At 40.6% G+C, this 12305-nt stretch overlaps 1 protein-coding gene across 1 annotated transcript in view; it reads left to right on the top strand.

The window, feature by feature from the left end:
• Nucleotides 1-12305, top strand: part of EBF1 (EBF transcription factor 1) — a 266385-nt gene that overhangs the window by 207908 nt on the left and 46172 nt on the right. The window lies entirely within an intron of this gene.

The raw sequence follows: 12305 nt of genomic DNA, 5'->3' as shown, positions 1-12305 counted from the left end.
AAGTTTTCCGCTTTCAAGAAGGCGCCGATGACTGTGCAAGGTTCAAAAGATACATAATCAATGGAGCAATCAGCTTTCAGAATGCAGAGTTCTGGAGTTTGTAGACTTTTAAAAGAAGGGTGATAAGAGACAGACTGGCTGTCAAGAGGTTCCTGTAGCCCCACTGGAGCCTTTGGCTTGATCCCTGTGGAGCAGAGCTTGACCCTTACACCAGCTAACCTTGGCCATAGCTGTATAGCTGTTAGTTCCTGAGAAATGTTAAAGCCTAGTGACAGTTATTCTCAACGTCAGTAATACACAACCTCATTAGTTTTACAGTGCCCCATTCACGTGTGTTTATTATTAAATCATGAGCACTCAAATAGCTGATTAGTATAAATGAGGAGAGAAGGCCATCATCAGCAGAACAATAAAAATAAAATCAAAAAGCCAGCATCTTTGATGCTGTCTTGGATTTTATCCTGATGTGTTTATAAAATTCTTCCCCCTCAAAGATATGACGATCGTTAATCTGAAATGAAATGTAGAGCACATCACTTCTCCCAAAGAGTGACCGGCTGTGAGATCTGGTAGCTAGCAAATGAATGCCATTTGCTTTTAACAGCAGTTTTTATCTGCCTTTCACTAGTAAATATTAATAGGAGGTGTAGCATAAAAAAGTATCAGATGTCTCAATGTTAAATAGTCACGGAGTGCTACTGAAGAACAGAGCAGAATCCTTCCATACAAAGGAATTTGTGAAGTTTGAAAGAAGAGCTGGTATCTTGTTTTCCCTCATACTGCTATGCATAAAGTAAGAACAGGAGAGCCATGTGCTGCCAGTTACTCTGTACTTGGACTCTCACTTAGAAGTCCATTCGTGGTCTCAGAGAGAGACTGTGGTAGGGACAGAGGAGCTGGTGAGTCTTCACTATAGCACAGTCAAGTAAGGAAGGATTAAATCAAGGAGGAGGAGTTACACAGCACGTGTGGCTGGCTGCTAAGGTAAGGGTTGGTGGTAGTCCCTGAGCGACTGATCCTCGTCACACCGCTCCGGGCTCGGGGGTGCTTGCAGCTAAACTACGGATGGGAAGACAACGGAGGGGTTAGTGCAACCGCTTCCTTCAAGCGCCCAAACAGATAGTGTAATCTTGGGAGTTATCTGCTTTTAAAAGGGAAAGTTACCTTCAGGAAATCTCTATTTGAATTTAAACTTGAACCTGGCCCTTTTTGAGCTTCAGTCCGTTGACCTAGCTACGCTGCTGAGTCAGTGTTAACACCTTGCCTGCTTGGTCTCTTTGGAAATTCTTAGTGAAAAAAATATATTTTTATTGTAATTATTTTGGAGTGAGCTTTCTCAGGAGAAATTACTTCAGTCTTTATTATTTGTTGGAAGAGAATGAATGTTCTTACAAAAGTTTTTTTTTTGGTGTTTATTAGGAATTGCACAGTACTGTGCAGTGTGGACAGTTCTTTGGGAGGAAGGGTAGGAATATTATTAGGAAGAGTTGGTAGTTTGGTTTGCAGAAATTCAGGAAAGGAAGCTGGGAATCACAGTTGATTGCAGGGAAGAGGGTGTTATCAGACGGTGAGGAGGCGGCAGAGGTAGACTGGAAAATCCCTTTTGTATGCTAATAAGAGCACAGAACCCTCATCTCTTTCGTATTTCTTAAACACTGGCAGCACCATAACACACTGCAAAAAACAATCACTGAAAGTGTGCAGTGTACCTGTAGGACAGCTGCAAAATGAAAGCAATTACAGCAACCGTCAGAATAAAGCTGGCTATGAAGGAAACATATCATTTTGCATATTTTATGTATACACTTTCCAAGAAATATGACCTTTATTTTCTAGTTAGAGGGAAGTGCAATCAGAGTCTACGCAGCAAAGGGTAGCTGGATCATTAAAAAGAATATTTCTCTGATATTAGAAATCTAAATGGGCACTAGTCCTTATTCACAACCTTGGCTTTTTCTTTCTGCCCTGAGTTAATAAGTGATAAGGCCAAAAGAGAAATAAATCACTGAAGTCCCTGTCCAAAGAAAACATATTGACTACAGCCAAGCAAATAACAGCCCATAACCAATGGTCCCATTCATCATTCATGTAATAGGGATATAAAGTATTCGCTACCTATGAAACCATAGAGTAGGAAAAAGCCTGATAAGCCCCCAATCTAAGCTATGTGATTTGATTATTAAAGGACATGAACTGTTTGTCACATACCTTTAATCTTTAAGATGTGTTGCCATTTCTAAACTATAAATTTGTGGTAAAGGATTAGAAAGCTATTAACAATAAAGGTATAAACTAGACTTTATAAGGAYTCCTGCAATTGTCATGCAACCCTGTAGACCTTGGAACCTTAACCTATTGAATATGATATAACGTAGTTATCTGACCTTCAAAGCCAATAAACTGTTTTTTGCTTTTCAAGTTCCAGACTTACTCTGTGATAAATTAACCCTCTGGGTTCACAAAATAAGCCTTGTAAATTCTTTTCTTTATCCCCACCCAAAAACCTTTAAATTTTCATGCCCTTGCTTCAAAACTCTCTTATTCCAGACTGAAATTGTTAATCTTTTTTTATTCTCCTTTTAGCTCATGTCAGTTGATAAGATATTATTCCCTCTTTAAAAAAATGGCCAATAAAACAGAGAGCTGAGATGAATTTCTAAAAAGCCTGAATTGTGCTAAAGGAGTTTCTCAGTTTCTACAGGGGGCTTAACTGCCTTGTTTCTTAACGTGTGGATATTCTGATTAGGTAAATGCCACAGAAATGGGCTGTTTATAAAAGCAGCAGTTGCTATARTGCCACAACTTACCTTCATGCACTTTGATCCTGTGCCCTAAGAAGAGAGGCAAGGCACTGTGTTTCAGCTAGAACATAAAGCTGAGTCCTAGGCTACTTGTTGCCACTGAAATATTTCATAGACCCTTTTGCTGAGCAATTTGATTGTTTTTTGGTTATATTGATACTATCTAACTSATCCTTCCTGCATTTCTGATGGGGTGCAGCAGTCTCTGATTTCTGCCTGGAGCTGTGTGTAGGATTTACTGTGTGGTGTTGAAAAATTGCTAAACTGTGGGCTGGGTTGTCAGAGGTGGCTGTGCACATGGTGTGCTGGCACTGGCAAGGAAATCAGAATGTGAATTTAGCATGCAACTGCCCGAGGCATGCTCTTGCACAGCGCTACCTGCAGAATAGCCTCTCTAAGCTGTGCTTAATCCTTTGAGGTGCTTGTTAGTGGGGCCTCATTTTGTTTGGGCATTTTGTTACGTAAGTTAATTCTGTGCAGCTGACTCAGACTAGAAGCGTAGCGTGGATCTGCACTTCCCTAGAGGCAGGACTTGGGTAGCCTTGCTTGCTTTGAATTTTGTACTAGCTTTGCTACGCAGCCAGTAATGCTTATCTAGCCTGGTTAAAGCTCACTGATAGCAATGACTGTGGAGTAGATGTGCCCCCAATATAGCCCATGTCTACAGATTCTGGCTTTTTTGTTAATATAGAGATAAAAGGAAAATCTTGTACTTGCAGCTTTTCATCTCAGTGAATGCAAGAGCAATTTATTGCATGCTATGTGAAATTCTTCGTACTTTTCTGCTATCTTGCAAGAACTCATACAGGCCCTTCTGCTCGGTAATGAAGATATCAAGTGCATCAGCAGCGCGGACTGGTGTGGTGTCTGGGTAGAGATGCTGGAAACAGTTTAGTCCCAGTATGGGTAGGCTCAATCCTGGCAGCTTCTCAGGCCTGCCTAAATCACTGCAGAGTTGCTTCCTGGTGCTGTTTGCAGTGTCCACTGTCAGTTTATTTAGAGTCAGTTTGAGTATTTCTGTGTATAACATACTGCAGTCTGCAGCACAGACGTGTCCCCGTGGGTTGCGGTAACTGGAGAGACGATGYGTTGCTGGCATCACAGGAGCCAACAGAGGGGAAAAACAAGCAGCTCAGAAAGGAAGGGAGTTGTAATTGTAGTATTTTAAATGATCTGAGACATTTGGCATTTCTCCATGTTTATTTCATGCTAGTGGTTGACTAATATTTTAGAGAAAATAAAATTTTGTTAGAGTCAATCTGCACTAAAGTTTCAATAATCTCAATAAACTTCCCTAGGACCTTCTGGCAAATATCTGTCATTAGCCAGTTACTGATATTGCTAAGGAACAGTATGGTGTGAGCACACTTTGCAGTAAGGTTTTGGCGTGGCCATACCCTCTATTCTTTCATCTTTCAGTGTTTTTCCGTACAGTCAAAGACTAATGTAGAAAAGCACAATGACAATTCATGTCATTCATCTTTATTTTCCCTCCCCTCCCTTCCCTCCCAAATGTAATCTTTCACCTTTTTCCTGTTGGCATAAATTGTGGTTAACCTCTTTGCATCAAGAGTTGAGAACTTGAGCTGCTCTTGCATACGCACCAGGTGTCAGCATTGGTGGTTAACAAAAGGAAACCCCATTCCCAGCAGACAGAGGGTTAATTAAAAAAATAAAAGAGAAACCCCACACAACCAACTAACAAAATTATTTTTTTAAGTCCCCATGGGACAGAAAGTGCATGTGGAACTTAAGATGTTGTAACAGTCCTCTATCAAAAATACACGTTTGTTTAAACAGAAAGCGGTGCAGAGCTCTCCATTTTAAATCTGTGAAAATTACAGTACAAAACCTGCGATGTCTGTGAATAATCGTGAAACTTGCCATCCTATTTTAGCACTGCAGCAGCTTGCCTGGTGGGATTTATCTGTTTTGAACGTGATGATTTTATGTTGTCAGCATAATGGTTAGAAATACAGCGAACAAGGGGCTCTCTCTTGTGAGCCCTGGAGAACGATCCCTCCGACGATCTCGGACACCTGTCTCAGCATAGGATGAGTCTYCATTAGGAAGTTCTTCTTGCTGTCYTCTGCCTGGAGATGAGCTCTAAAGAGGTGCTCAAATAGGTGCCTGTGTGGCTGAAACTAGGTGAGAAGAGATGCACCCTTAATGACACCACSTGCTAGGTGCTATATGGAAATGTGACTTGTCCGAAGTATGATAATGTTAGAGTAGTTCCTACAATTATTCTCCCCCTTTTTGTTTTTAACTCCCAAACTATATTCCACTCTGAGCTTTCTATGGGGTACTTTSATTAGCAGATAACAACTGGTCAAGTGAAAACATATAGTTTATGTGCTCAGGGAGCTCTACCAGCAAGCTTGCATTTGTAAAAATGAAAAGCAAGATTTTACTGTTAAAAGTAAGCATGAATTCTTGTTGAAAGGTCACTTGGGCAAGGAAAATATTTTTTCCAAAGGTAGTCTCTGAGTAGGTCACTGCTCCAAACAGAAGTTCTCTCCAGAATTCACAAGCGTGTTGTATACCAGCTGCTGGAAATAGCAGTTACGTTGTCATTATAAGTTTTCGAAGTCATCGTACTGAGAAACAATAATATTTTCCCTACCATTTTTAAATTCTGATGTACATTTTTTTCCTTTATATCTCGCATTGAACTGTGCATGCCACTTATTTAGAAGGAAGAGAGTAAAACATGTCTCRTCTGTTTACCTTAGAGTCTGTTTTGCCCTGCTAGTTTTGTCGGGTCAGGCGATGTACTTGCTGCCTGTTATTGATAGAGGGGGCTCTTGGAGCTGTGGAAAACTATGGCAGGTCAGGGGCAGAAATGGAAACCCTTGTTAAGTATTTTTTGTTCTAAAATGAAGAATTTGGCTCAAATTTCCCAGAGAGAAGGCCACTCTGCACATCAGTTCTCCACCAAAGCTGCTCATCCCTGCATCTCTCTCAAATTCTGTTAAAAAGACAAACGAGTCTTGTTTAAATGGGACCTAAAGGGAAGGATGGAAATGACCCCCTCCCCTCTCCAATTTCCCCCTTTGGACCTTTTTTCACAGATGTTCATGCTGATTAAAGCTGGGAAATAAGGGTATTTGAGGGCTATGAATATTCATTTGTTTTTTGGCAATGAGTTTCCTTCAGTTTCCCTGTAGTGTTTGCTCCCTGTGAATGTTTGAACAAGCGAGTTAGCTAAGACAATCCATTTTGAGGAAGAATTCAGAGCATATCATGGAAATTCAACTTCGCRTATGTCTTTTCTTGGAAACAAAGTTGTAAAATTTACTGCCAGTTATTAGGAAATAGAAAATATTCCTGACTTGAAACCCACAGAGGTTTACACCGGTGAAGTGATGCCATCGCTGGGTGTATGCTGTAACCGGAGAATTTAAACCGAATGTTTGTAACAAGCTACTCATTAATGATCTAGAAGGCTAGGATTAATGAGAAAAATATTTGACAAATACCTCCAGCTAACAAGTCCTTTGGAGAAAACTGTAATGTCTCTTTGGACGCTTAGTGAGAGGAAAAGATTTGTTACGAATTATTTGCCCCACTGGAGTACTGATGCCCCACTTCCAAAGGAGTTGCTGGAYTCTTGGAGAGCTTTAGGATGCTGTGTCTCATTAGACCAAGTGGGTGTGAGCAGAAATCTATACAATTTATAGTATAAAATGCCAGGGATTTCATTTTTTTGTTTAAATTTCTAAAGGGTTATAAAACATTGAATGAAGATTACTGTACCTCCTACAGATCTGTCTTGTAATTCCCACTAAGTATGAGGACACAAGTTGTAGCTGATACGTAGTTAATTGCCAGGATATCACGCTGCAGTCGGAGAGTGGCCAGGCCGGGGAGACTGGACCGCAGGAGCTGGGCAGAATTCCTCTGACTTCAGTGGGAATCTGCACAGACCTTCCACATTACAAAACTGTGGTCCTTGGGATCCCCCCTCCCCCCAAATCATCATTATTTTCTGTGTAGTACCTTGATACGTACCCTGCGTATCTTGTGGAATAATGTACACAATTTTACAATAACTATGTAATTAACTCACTTTGCTACTCCCCTCTCCAGGGAAACCCATGCTTCTATTAATGCTATTAGGAAGGTCCTATGCATAGAACAAAGAAAGTAGTGCAGCAGATGAGTTAACATGATTTGATTTGCAGATGCTTTAAACACTTAGCAGGAGACAGCTACGGAAGCTAATTAAATCACTCTAAGGTGCACAGGATTATCTGCTTTGTAAGAAACAATTTCAGTGAATTATGGTCGCCCTTTAGCTGAGGGGAAGTAAAAAGCATATTTGTTTGGAATTAAATTTCAGACGCAAAGTGCCCATCAGACCTCTCTTTCCCTGTGCTTCTAAAACCAGGTTCTTTTATCACATTCTAATATTTTYTAGGAATTTGAATTTTGCTTTTGCAAGCGTTGTGCTGTTTCCAACCTCCTTACATAAAAATTTTCCTACTTAGCTATTGATTAGGRTCTGCCTTTAAGCAGGGCATAGTGTCTCAAGTAAAAAATCATGTTGGTACATTCACTACCTCTCAGATACTGCATCTTATTTAGTGTACCGGAATTCCCAGTTTAAAGTAATCACAAAATTTATGGAGAAACGGATAAAAAAGGTTGTAAAATATCGATTTGGGGAAAATAATAACACAACTCATCTATAATAAGAAGAAAAATGAAGCAATAATTCAGGGGTATTGAACGGCTTGCTGCTGGAAGTATTGATCTGGTGCTTTAGTGTGCAACATCGCACCTAACATTGCAATGGAAGAACAGCGCGGCGTTCCTCTGCTCATTATTTCACAGACACTATTGCCTTGTTACAGAGGTCCCACAGCGCTCGCATCGCTTGCAGGGAAAGAAACGAGCCCCCAAAACAATCCCRGACCTGTAACATCTTTGTGTCACCGTATCCTACTGCAACAATAGGCAGACACAATGCTCCTGTGCGCCCCTTACCTTGTGACCTGAGGATTGTCACGATCCTCTAGTTGGTCTGTGTTGGAGTTTTTTTGTACTCTCTTTGCTTTATCACATGTATCGCCTATGTTAGATATAATGCTGCCTCTATGCTGTCTTTTTTGATAGCGCATAATGAGAGATGATGTAATTGAGGAAATCCGCTTTCCTTAAATATTGACTTTCAGGAGTTGCATATAAAAATTCCTAATTTTACTGCAGTGTTCCCTTAGCATGGTAATAAGCAGGCACTGGAAAAAGGACAGCAAAGGTCAGTGGAATTTTAAAACGAGCGCCCCAACATTTCCACAGCATTAAACTCCATCATGCAACATTGCTTTTCTGTTTATCTGCTGACATCTGCAAAGGTATAACACTTGATTGTTTGGCATAAATAATTTAACAGCAAGAATTTTGTAATGAGCACGGGTAAAGTTTAACTATGAAAAAAAATTAAGAAATTGTGCAAGGTTAAAAATATTAACTCCCATAACATGGGCCCATTTTAGCAGTCTGAAGACAAGCATACGTTCAGCTCTATGACGAAGCTTCTTTGCACTTGCCTGCAAACTTACTACATTCCCAAGATGACATAAAACAAGAAATATGAACCGTATCAGATGAGTGAGTTTGGAGCAGATCAGGCCTCCTGCAAATCTCAGTGCACCTTGCTCTGTGTGATTTGCACTGGATCCTCAGCATTGTTGCACTCGCAATATTTGCCCTTTTTTCCCCTTTAACCCTTGCAGGGGTGTGTGTGTGTTGGGGGGGGGGGAAGCAGAATAGATGCTTCTGACTGAGGAATGCTGGTCAGGGAGGAAGAACGAAGGGAGGAARATGATGTAAGGCCAGCTCAGAGGCAGATGAGACCGGCTTTGTGTCCGCCGCGAGGGCCCTGCAGTGCGGCGGGTGGCGAGGCTGGCACGGGCCGCCGCGCTCGCCGCACCCCGGCGTGCGCTGCTTCCCCGGCGCAGCTCCTCCCTCCGGCCCTCCGGACTTTCCCTCGGCCGGGAGGTGTTGAGGCGTAGGCCACGGCTGACGCCCTCGGTTTTACAATTCGTTTCGTAGTGCGCCTTCAGCTCGGGAAACAGAAAACATGCAATTGTTTTTGTAACCTAAATAACATTTCTAGTTTATAAACCCCAGGGGGAAAATCACTGTCAAGCTGGCAGGTTGCGATGGCATGATGATAAATGACGGAGGTGCGCGTTCTGGTTCGGCGGGGACGCGCGGGGGGAAGAAAGCCCTCTGCTTTTCAGCTCTGCGCCTGCAGGCGGGAAGGGACGACTGCAAACGGAAGGCGCACGCTTGCCCAGCACCAGCCTCTGCAAAGAGGTAGGACCGTGCCTCTCCTCGGCCACTGAAAGAGTTATTTTCTTGGCGGGTCAAGGTGTTTGTGGTGCAGCAGCTGCTTAAGACACTGCCAAAGTTCACRTTGTTGCTGCCTTTAGTGACCACAGTCATAGGACAGGAAAAAAACCATGCATATTATGACTAGCACAGAAAATGCATGTGGCACAGGGTGACGACAGAGTGCTCCAGCAGTTTCTTTGCTGGTAGTGCTATGCAGATGTGTGTTTTTCAGGAGGAGAGGCTTGCACGGTTATTGGCCAATGAAAATTATTTTATAAAAAAGATTCCTAGGGATTTATGTAATAAGGTCTAAGCAGCAGGCAATTCATCACAGTTATTTTCTCAAATTTGTGCAATAATTCTGGACTAGATGTATCCAACCAGTTTATACAAATTGCGTAATTTGAATTTGTGTGAAAGTTTTTTTTTTTTTTCAAAGTACTAGTTAAAATGCCAGATGATTTTGGGGAGGGGGCAGGGAATATAGTGTGATTTTTTTCACACATACTCACATAATGATAACTTGCACTGAAGTTCATTAAAAATGRATCTCTTTTGTTTATTTACTAGTTATTTTCAGAAATTCTGCACACTGTTAAACATTTTAAAGAAAACATTGAAAACGATACCATACTTAYGTATATTACTTGTTAAGATTCAGGATTATTTTAATTAAAATCAAYGACAGCTATTGTTACCCTTCACATTTCAAGAATGTCCTTCCTTAGAAGCAGACGAGTAAGTCAGTGAAAATCAAGCTCTCCAGGTCACTTAAATGCTCTGTTGAATCAGGGATCTAATTTTCAAGCTCTGCAAAACTTCATTATTGTACGATTGGTTGTACGAACTGTGATATCCGCAGTCTTTGCAGGTAGCCTTGGCTGCCTGGCTACAGACTTTTAGTGGACTTCCCATCTTGTACTTTGGTCTGCACCACCCCATTGCGTAGTCTTGCCAGCCTGTAGGCCTGCTGGACTTGGGTCGTGTCCCAGTCCATCTGGAGCTGAGCACACCTCTGTGCTGGCAACGGTGGCAGAATTCACTCTTACGTTTGCTTGGTGCCGCTGCTACCTACTTGMGGGCATTTTCCACTTTCCTCTGAAATCTCTGTTGGACCATAGTTGCTGAAGGAATGTTGCATAGCCTTTAATTTGATTTAAGATCCTAATATGTGCATTGTAATTATAGGTATGGTACAGTAGGTAAGACTGCACACTGATTTGAGTCTCACATACCTCTTGGGCAAAATAAATACAGGCTCTGTCTTCTGTTGGCTTTGGTTTTCTTTTTTGTTTTGTTTTGTTAGTTCCATGTAAGTGTTTATCTAAGCCTTTTTAATATGGTCTGAGTAGGGCTGCTTTTCATAGCACTTTGACAATCCCCGGTACGCTCTGAGAGAGCAAGATGGTTATGTACACAGCATTTTCTTATTAGAAGATTTCCTGTAACACATGTATTCGGCTTGATTTCTTTTGAGCTCTAGTCTGGTAAAACAGATGGAAAAAGGCTAGAGCAATTGTATTACCTTGTTAAATTGCTTAGAGCATATTTAGATAAAGAATTACTTGATGCTTTTCTTAGTACATTGTACAGTTGCCTTTTCTTCACAGTCATCTTTTCTGCATTTGGTACCTTGTTATTCTTGTGATGCTGAAAGACAAAGAAACAAACTCCTCGCCATAATTCACTCCAAAGAAAGCACCATCTTTCTCTGTTTTCTGGTTRAAACCAAATTGTAGGAAATTGAAACCACATTTTTCACTTAACTTTCCAAAATTAAAATTTATGAGGGAAAAGAAGCAATAAAGCAGTTACAAGCTGGTCATCTATAATTATCTCTGTGGTTGGAGTAGTTCCACATTTAAAGCAAGTGACACCAAAAGTTTATCAAGCTTGTGTCACTATCAAAAATTTCACTTCTCTTATTATTTCAGACCACAAGAACTGCTGAAACCAGTATTATGTACTTGGAAATTATCTTGATGAAAAAGGAATTGGGTGATCTATAAAAACAAACCTCTTATTCTGACTGAGAAACACAGAACAATATTTATCTTCCTTATTCATTCATTTTCGAATATCAATGTTACAATAAATTTAACAAATTGTGCTCTTTAAGTTAATTTGAATGGAGTTCGTTGTTAAAAAGCTTAATTTTCCTCTAGATCTATTCTCATGTATGTGTTTCACATTATTCTTTTTCTTTAGCTGTTGCACGTCCCCTGCGCTGCATTACTAACTCTCTGAGAAAATAGAAATGACAGTCCAGCACCAGGTATCTTGACTACCTCAGCTCTAGAATTTTAGTGGCACTTGCTTTAGTTTTCTCATTTTGCCTTTTTTTGTCTCCGAATTACAATCAAGCCAAATGATGGATGCCCATTACAATCAATTGTTTCAGACAGGCCACCAAAAGTATGGTAGRATTCATTTACATTTAATCAAATTACACTTTATTTGCAATTCAGGGAAATGAGAACTCTGCAGTAAATCAAATATTTCCTCTCCAAGGGCCTCATTCAGCAGAAAATATCCACCGTCTTCTAGGCTGGTGCCTCAMTGTATGTAGCAAAGTTTCCAGCGGGAGGAGAGCTTGTGCCAACAAACCATCTACTGCAGTGTCTTTTCAATGTTTTTTGGGGTTGCAGATACTTAAATATTTTCCAGGAGAAATGTGAAGCCTTGAAAAATGAAATGTTCAGTGAATTTAAGCMTGCTGATAACAGACTTGCGTCTCTTAGTTCCCTTTCCCACTGAGAAACACTTGCAAGGTGTCTGGGATCCCGGAGTTTTATACATTGCAGGTTGAAAAATACTGATCTTTCCATTGTGGGTCCTATTATCTTAATATGAAATTAATGACAGTCATTGAATGTCATTTTCCTGGGCTATTGCACGTCTCCCAAAGATTTGATAATGGCTAGCCGTAAATTAAGGGTGGAAATATTTTTTAAAACCTCAGAGAATAAATCCTATTTAGAACATTAGAACATTTAGAAATTTAGAATTYATAGAACAGTGTTGGGTGGGTCTTGAATGATTAGTGTTTTAAGATGAAGTTAGAAGTCTTTATTTACCTCTTTGCTTTGCAGTGGGAGGTAAGCTTTGACTCCCACATCTCCTTTTTTTTGCAATTTGCTACTGCAAAATTGTGCCCAG

Source organism: Rhea americana, unplaced genomic scaffold, assembly GCF_003343005.1.
Source record: "Rhea americana isolate MKP2758 unplaced genomic scaffold, rheAme1 scaffold_51, whole genome shotgun sequence".
In the NCBI taxonomy this organism is placed as follows: Eukaryota; Metazoa; Chordata; class Aves; order Rheiformes; family Rheidae; genus Rhea; species Rhea americana.
This window is presented reverse-complemented; position numbering and strand designations above follow the sequence as displayed.